The 9,332-nt window shown below is 34.1% G+C and overlaps 1 protein-coding gene across 1 annotated transcript in view; it reads left to right on the top strand.

Annotated features, from left to right (window-relative positions):
- Window positions 1-4,215: 4,215 nt before the first annotated feature.
- Window positions 4,216-9,332, top strand: part of LOC111089060 (transforming growth factor-beta-induced protein ig-h3-like) — a 68,805-nt gene continuing 63,688 nt past the window's right edge. The window contains exons 1-2 of the mRNA XM_022400773.1: window positions 4,216-4,312; window positions 4,773-4,837. The gene's annotated coding sequence lies outside the window, so the exon portion shown is untranslated. The remainder of the gene's footprint in view (window positions 4,313-4,772; window positions 4,838-9,332) is intronic.

The following is a 9,332-nucleotide window of genomic DNA, read 5'->3' as shown; positions in this document are numbered from 1 at the left end:
GTGTCTTTGCCCCCGGGTGCTGAGAACCCTTGCTACGCCACTGCCGGGCTATGGACCTGCGGATCTCTTTTACTCACATTCCAGTACTGGAGAGGGTGCGTTATAAGGGTGATAGTGAAATCTCATTTTTTATGAGACAAAAGTAGCTCAAAAGTTAGCAGTGGGTACTGTTGACTAGCTGTCTTCTCTCTAGTCTATCATCTCTAAATTAGGGACGGCTTGCACAGATAGTCCTTGAGTAGCTTTGTGTGAATAGCCGGAAACAAATAAACAAACTTCTAAGTTCTTATTCACGATTTTGAAACTTCTAACCCAAAATTTCAAATATTTCATCAAAGAGACGATTAGTTTAAATGTAAAGGCTGTCAAAAGTACAGAAGTTAATGATCAACATATTCCTGTGAGCTTTAACGTGATGTCAAAGCCCAGATTTAACGTTTAGGCGAGGTAAACAACTGCCTATAGAACTAAATCAACAAATGTTTACTTTTTAATTTTACTTTTCAGTAGAATCAATTAACTCGAGTTCTCTTAATGTTCTTTGTCTTACTGGTGGCTCGACTCGCAATCTGAAGGTCGCTGGTTCGAATCGCCTCACCGAACATGCTTGTCCTTTCAGCCGTGGGGACGTTGTAACGTGCGAACAATCCCACTATTCGTTGGTAAGAGAGTAGCCCTGAGTTGGCGGGGGGGGGGGGTTAATTAGCTGCCCTCTCTCTAGTCTATTACTGCTAAATTAGGGACGGCTAGCGCAGATAGCTCTCGTGTAGTTTTGCGCGAAATTGAAAAACAAACAAACTTACTGACATGGAAAGGGAGAAAGAGGTCTACGCTGAACCTGACCCTCCCTGGTCCAAAACATGGATCGAATCCCGATGAAGAAGAAGTAGACATGGAAATTGCAGTTATAGACACAAACACTGTAATGTATTCAACTTTAATATAAAACAAACTTCTAATAGATTTAAAAATCCAGATCTTAAAGAAGAACTTCACACCTTGGCAGCCAAAAAGAAGGAAGAAAAAAAAAGACGAGAAAAACCAAGTTCTTCTAAATCTAAATAGTGTCAACTAAAACACACATAGGCGGAAATGCTGAAGTGATAATTTACTAGAAATTAAGACATCTCGTTCATTTAATATAGTATATATATATATGTGTGTGTATGTGTGTGTGATTATCGATTATAGTAGTGCAGAGGTTCCGACGAGGACGGAATACCTTAAGCCTGTCCTGGTGATATAATGACTTTTACCATTGATACTATTAGGATTATAGAACACGGTCACGCGTAAAGCTTGTTTGCTATTAAGCACAAATCTACACAATGAGTTATCTGTGCTATGCCCACTGCCGGTATGAAAACCCGATTTTTAGCGTTATAAGTCCTAAAAGTTATCGCTGAGCCACTGAGGGTGTGGGGAGGGATTCTAAAACATTGGGCAAAGAAGATATGCAATAACGAATGTGTTACCACTGAACTAAAACAATTTGAACACATTTTTGTTAAATAAATATCCAAAACAAATTAGTTAAAAAAAGACCACCTGTGTTGTCAGTGAACTATCTGAAACATACATTAATCTTGAAAACAAAACAGGAAAATAATTTTACCATATATTTCGGGACTGCGTGAAAAAAGAACTATGTATACCTTTAACATCCAGTTGCTTAAGACTTTTCAAACAAACTTGCTTGGTAACTTAACGAGTATAAAGTCACCGTCTTCAATTATATAGCAAAAAGAGAAAAACGTTGTGTATACTACACGATGTGAAGGGTAAAATAATATATATGGGAGAAATACAACAATATGTTAATACTAGAATTAAAAAACATCAAGGAAATATCGTCCATTACACTATAGAAACTTTGACTACCAGTAGTCAGTAACCTACCCAAAACATCCATTACACTATAGAAACTTTGACTACCAGTAGTCAGTAACCTACCCAAAACATCCATTACACTATAGAAACTTTGACTACCAGTAGTCAGTAACCTACCCAAAACATCCATTACACTTTCGAAGCAAACAAAAGAAAGTAAAATCACAATATACTCAGGACTGGATTTAAAAACAAAAAACTACACATATATTTAGTACTGAGGGAACAACCTACGGAATTCTAAATAACGTAATAATCATTGAAATAGAATGGTTTTCTTGTTTCACAATTTTCAAGTAAAGCTAAACAAATTGCTCATAGCAATCCTTAAATTTGAACTGATAAGAAATACTAAAGATAAGAGGTTCTACTGCATTCTACTGCCGTAGTAAATAAATGCCGATGCATTTTACTGCTGATAAAGGGATGTAGCAATTAATTATTTCATATTAAGGGTTTCTGCAAGTATAGAAATTATATTATCGGAATGTTATAGAAGCAACAATTATCATGCCAAAAAACCTCGAACACGAAAATTACGTCAAACATAAATAATAGTGTACGTATTTGCTATATAGTGATAGTCTTTTTTTTTTCCAGGAAGATATTCAATTACTTTATTATTCAATTATATTTTTAATCAAGTTTAGTGCGATAGTTTATTAGTTCACTGTAAGTTTTGAGAATAAAGTCGTTCACTTTGTTAGGAAATGTTTTGTTTTGATGTCATAATTATTTGCCGGCAGTAAAATGCACCGGCAATAATTTACTACAGTAATAAAATGTCGCCCCAGTCATATGACGGTTGTAAAATGTCATGATCCCGCGCAGATAACCATCGAGTTGCTTTGCGCAAAGTTCAACAAACGAATGTGATTTAAAACATAAATTTTAGGGCTATTGATTTCTATTGTTTAGCTAGCTTTCGGCGTTTGAACCATAACTTTTACAAAAGTCAAATCTTATACAATTAAATCACTAGTTTTATTGTATAAAATAGTTGAGATAGATGAATGATTAATGTAAATGGAAAAATGTGCAAGATGCGGATATATATATATACATACGTGTACCCTCATATGCTGTTCCACACATACTTACATATCTATATAGAGGTCACTATAAGGGAATGAAATAAACATATTTTTTTCTGGTCGTTTGCTAGTGGCTGGTGTTAGATATGTATATTTACTCTACTAATGATTTATTTATAAAACGTTGTGTAGGTTTTCCGTGAAAAGTTATCTGTTGTAGGCTTCAGTATTGGCTGGTAAGCTTGTGAAATAATAAAAATAATATAAGTAAATATGGAAAAATTCACAGAAATTTATATATTTAATAATGTTATCCCACGTCAAGAATCGGAAAGATTATTCATAATTATGTTGTTTTCAAAAATTACTTACTCTGTTCCAGAAAGAAGTATGTACTATAAATTGTTATATATCACTGCCGACGAGGCTTTTCGCACATATGGCTGGTACAATATACAAAATCGTTCAAGCCTGATATAATGTCAATATGCTAATATCGTGATTTAAGTTATTATTTGTCTTATAGTCATATTATATCACATACATGAAAATTACTACTAAATAATAAATGTTTATTGTTGTGTTTGTTATTTCATAATATTATATTATTTCTAATCTTCGATTAATTTGAATGATTTTGAAATATGCTCTGTAAGGAGGATTTAATTCACGTGTAAATACAGTATATGTATTGTGATGTTAAAACAATAATGTTACGACAGCGGAAGTTACGTGAACCTGGTGAAACGTGATGAATTTCTCGAATGATCATGAATGATCGGGGAGGCCCGAGTGTTTTCGAGACGCCTTCTTCTTTAGTATATAAGCCTGGCAGAAAAAGCCTGCAAGAATGAATGAAGAGAGTTCCGGGTAATTTACGATTTTGTTTCGAGCTAGTGTTTTGCACTTGTAGAAAGCGAAGTTATCGAGATTATGAATCGCTGTGATTTATAGCATGTATTATAAAAGTAGTTAAGTTTAAAATGACGAGAAACATATTGATTGCGAAATTACTGTGTACTAAAAGTTTGTATGGAGAAAGAATAAACTGGTTTAATCAAGAAGGGACTTGTATCGCTGAAGTTCCTCGGAAAGAATTTATACCGGAAATTATTAAACAGGTAGACACGTAACAATAATATTCTTTAATAAAGCTACTCTACATTTCATAAATATTCCGATACTTGTGGTTGGCAGAGCATAGATAGCCCATTGTGTAGCTTTGAGCTTAACAGCAACCAATCAACCAACAGACAAACAAATCACCAATATTCCTTTTTTATACATTCTAGACCAGGAGTCTGTGCAAAAGAACAGTTCACATCAAAAGGAAATGGAAAGGTGTTTGCCATACCTTGGTCCAGTGGAAATATATGTGGACAAGAGACGTAAGTCACTTAAGTTTTTAATCTGCCCATTTAAAGAATATGTCTAATAACTTAAATCTACACATAATCGCGGTGAATTATCTTCTAATTCGTCAAGATGTAAACATTTGATAAAAGTATAATTGTGATACATATAAATTTGAATTGTTTATGATATTGCTGAAGCTATTAAGCTATGGAGTTATTTATGTAAAACTCAATGTACATTGAGATAATTGCGATGATCAAAGCCTTAAGCATCTGAAATATACATAAAAAGTGGCCTGTCAAAGTAAATAGTTGAAAACAAAATGTCTATTAATTAAGGTATTTAAGTTATCGTGATGCGTCCAAAATTATAGTTTTTGCGATGAGAACATAAATTACTTTTGTACAAAGAATGCTTAAATTTAGAATTCAAATGTTTTTTTCCATATATCTTAGTCTAATTTTAAGTATTGGGTTCTTTTGTTGAAAACAGAATTGTGAAGTTTTATTGTTGCCATGGCTATAGCAGTATAACAGGAGAAAGAGGTTGCCCTGTAGGTAAGTTTCACATTTCTGCATCTGTAAGGTGTAGATGTAACGTAATACCCAGATCTTGAATACAACAAACACTTGTTTGTCAAACGATTTCTTTTTCATGTTTTGACACAACCTGCACTAACGAAGACATTAAATTTCTCTAATTAGATTACATTTTCCTCAATAAAAAGTTGTTAATTTGTATCATGTTTATGATCAAATTTTTAAGCGTTGTTTGTGATATTGTTTCTTCTGCTTTTGAAAAAATTATATGAATTACTCGTGTAATCATATTATCCATACAAAGTCACCCAGCAACACCAGACTCTCACTTTATTATTGCAATGAACTGATTATGATCATTTCTAAGTTCCCCCCGGTGGCTCAGCAATCTGAGGGCGTATAACCATAAAAATCTGGTTTCGATACCCACGGAGGGCAGAATACATATAGCTAATTCTGTAGATTAGACCTTAACAACAAACAAACAATTTTTCTGATTTTATCATTTTTTGTCATTTAACTAACTACATCCCTTAGAAGGGTTTGGACCTGAAACTTTATTCTAGCATTAAAAGTATTGTTGTAGGCAATGCTTTTAGACAGTTGTATTAGCTAGAGATTTTTTATGTAGGATAATTGTCGTGCCTTAATGACTGTAACCTTCTTGAAAGTTTCGTAAGCAATTTAACAGTATTAAACATAAGATAGGCTAGAGTAGACGATAACTGATAATTAATTTAGGAAGTTACTTACTTAGTTTTCTGTCACTGAAAGCCAGGTAGTCAGTTATTTCAATTTCATGAACATTTTGTTTAGAGAAAGTGTAAAAAATTTGTTGTTATGTATTTATTTTAATATGAACGTTGTTTAGATTCAGTTTATATTTAAAAACATGCATAGCTTAGAGTGTTAAATATGTATTGCGAAATTTCCGCCTGTTCTCAAAAGTTGTAGAAGATTCTCATGAGTTAGAATCAAAAGTATAAGTGTGTACGTAAACGCTTTAATTTGCATTATTATGTAATCTAAATTTTCTAGAAAATCTTCCCACGCCTATAAATATAACCAACACGATGCGCCAAAAGGAAGAGTGTCTATTAGTAGTTCGCTATAATCAGTGTGCTATAAACTTCGAAAACTATAACTGTGATTTGAATAACGCTTATCAATCGGAAAACTTAAGATATTTGACCAGGAATATTTATAAATTTCGAACGTTACAAATCGGACATTCGTATTTTACGAAAACACTATATAAATTCATCGAGGAAAACTCGACGTGTGTGGCCGATAAAAAACGAAGGACAAAGCTAGCTAGCTTCTCGTTAGTCCAATCGTAAACCCTCGATAAGATATCAAGGAAGTTCCAGACTAGAAAAAAGACTTTATATTGTTTGTAAGTTTGTGAAACTTTTCGATATAAATCATTGATGGTAATAACTATTTGTAATAATTGTTATTATAAATTGTATTGTTGTGTGTATATTAAACGTATCTGTGTTAAAAAAGAAAACTGTGTATCCAACTTGTTTGCAAATATCATAAACTGACTATACATCGGCATTTATTTAAATACTAAATCCAAAGTGCAATTTAATTACTAAATTTAAATTATTAGTTAACTCGGCTTCGGACCATTTGAAATTATAATATGTAACATAATAAATTGGGGGCTTGTGTCCGAGGTCTCAATCAGAGACAAAATTCGATCTAAATTAAAATTTAAATCACAATTGAATTTATATTTATCAGTGCCAACAAGATCTGATCACGTCTCATTATCAAGAGTTTCTTGTATCACCCTCCCTAGAACAACTAGAAAATATATTACAAAAATGAATTGCTCGAAATTGCCAAAGTTTTAGAACTAGAAGTTAAAAGATAAATGAGAAAAAATGAACTAAAAAACATATTATCGAAATACTAGTAGATGATGATTTGTTGCCTCAGGAAGCAGTAGAGGAATACTTTAGTGTCCCTACTAGCCAATCGGGGTTCAGTGATAAAAATAAATTAGAGATCCAGCTAAAACTCAAACAACTCGAGCTTGAACAAGTTCGTATTGAAGCCGAGAAAGAACAAGCTCGTATCGAAGCAGAAAGAGAAAATAAACGTCTCGAGGTCGAATAAACCCGTATCGAAGTCGAGAAAGAAATTAGGCTGAAAGAAATGGAAATTAGACTCAACGCTGATCGACCAAGGCAAAATGACAACTTTGAACTTAATTGATATGTTAAAGTACCACCGTTCAATGAAAATGAAGTTGATAAACATTTCCAACATTTTGAGAAGGTTGACCAAATCATGGAATGGCCCACCGGAAAATGGTCATCATTATTACAGAGCGTCTTAACTGATAAAGCACAAGAAGCTTATGCTGCTCTCTCATTAGAAAAGTGTACGATTATGATAGTTAAAGCAGCTATTCTCAAAGCATATGAGTTAGTACCAGGAGGCTTATACGTCCAAAAGTTTAGAGGTTATTGCAAACAAGATAATCAAACTTATATGGAATTTGCCACTAAAATAGGTTTATTTTGATCGATGGTGTAATTTGATGCAAACTGACAATACTTTCGACAAACTAAGACAATTATGTGTAATTGAAGAATTTAAACGTTGTGCACATGACGACCTCAAAACTTACTTAGATGAAAAGAAAGTTGAAACACTATAGGAAGCAGCTGCTCTTTCTGATGACTACACTTTAACACACAAAGCAACTTTTCATAAAAATAAATTCTTACCATCTCAACAAAAACCTGTATCTGTTCAATCCACTAAAGTCGAGGATTCTTCTGTTATGCCTCCGTTGTTAGTTAATTTTCCGTATAATTTATTTCCGAAGAAACTTTAGCGATACAAGTCCTTTCTTAAATAAAACTGGTTTATTCTTTCTAAATACAACTTTGCAATACACTTAATTTCCACAGTCACGCTATAACAAATACTATATTTCACGTGCCTGACTCAACAATAGTCTCTCTCTGTCCGCAGTTCAATTACCATTGTTGCCATCAGTTCTTGGCAGCTTATATACAAGACCACCGCATATCTAGTAGTCCCTTGAGGTTTCATGAATGTTCTAGAAGCGCATGACGTGTTACTAGCGTCACGTGACCTCCACTGTCGTAACACTTCTAACAAATCCAGCTCCTCTAGTTCGAAATCTTTTGACAGTCAGGATAAAACTTCTTTAAAACAATCAAGGCCTGTCTACCATTTTTGTAAAAAATCTGGTCATGATATGTCCAATTGTTGGTGTTTGAAAAAGGAAGGAATACCCAGAGTGTAGTTTCACCAGATCACCTGATGTTGTTGATATGGCCACTAATGTAAAGGCTGGTGTAATTAGGGAGGAATTTAGACCCTTTTGTGTTTGTTGGTTCTGTGTCTTTCACAAATGACACTGGCAATCCCATACCCATACATATTCTACGTCATACTGGGGCGACTCAGTCATTGTTATTTGAAGGTGTATTGCCTTCAGATTCGAGTTCTGCCACTGGTGAGTCTGTTATTGCTCAGGGTATTGAGGGTGGCTTTGTTAATGATCCTCTTCATAACATATATTTAGCATCATACCTAGTTTCGGGACCAGTTGTGGTTGGAGTAAGACCTACTCTGCCAATTAAGGGTGTATCATTGTTGTTGGGAAACGATTTGGCTGGGGAAAAACTTGTTGCCGAACCTAAAATGGTTAATGAGCCGATCACTGTTTCATCTAAAGATGATGTTGTAGTTGAGGAGAATCCAGATGCGTTTCCCTCGTGTGCCATGACTTGAGCTTAAGCTAAGAAATTAAGCCAAAAACAAATGATAGAGATGGATTCAAAGGACGATATTACAGAACCGTCTCAGACATTTTTTTAGGATCTGACTGGGATCTTGTGGATGATCGTTCTACTGACAATGCCTCAGTGAGAGACGATGATGGACGTGAGGGATATGAGTCACCTGGTGAAGCTCCATTTACCAAAAGTAAACTGATAGCTGAGCAAGGATAAGATCTGCAGATCTCTTCACTATTTAAATATGCACTCCCAAAACATGAACTGGAGAAAGTTCCAAATGGTTATTTTTTCAAAAATAATGTGCTTATAAAGAAATGGAGACCACCAGATGTGTCAGCTTCAGAGGACTGGGCTATTGTTTATCAAATCGTTGTTCCCAAAGCATATCATTCTGAAATATTGAAAATCGCCCATGAAATCCTCATGGGAGGTCATTTAGGTTTCAACAAGACATGTGACAAAATTATAAGACATTTCTTTTGGCCAAAAATTAGGTAAGACGTTTCTCAGCTTTGTAAAACTTGTCATACCTGTCAGTTGGTTGGAAAACATATCCAGAAAATTCCTTTTGCACCTTTGAAACCTATCCCAGTTTTTGAAGAATGGAAGTTCCGTCCTGAAAACATGGTCTTAGTATTGTTACCCACTATGGGATATCTAATCAAAAAGAAAGAAAAAACAGAAAAAAGAACGAAAGAGAGAAAAAAAAACAGAAAAAA

This window comes from Limulus polyphemus, unplaced genomic scaffold (genome assembly GCF_000517525.1).
Source record: "Limulus polyphemus unplaced genomic scaffold, Limulus_polyphemus-2.1.2 Scaffold5133, whole genome shotgun sequence".
Lineage (NCBI taxonomy): Eukaryota > Metazoa > Arthropoda > Merostomata > Xiphosura > Limulidae > Limulus > Limulus polyphemus.
This window is presented reverse-complemented; position numbering and strand designations above follow the sequence as displayed.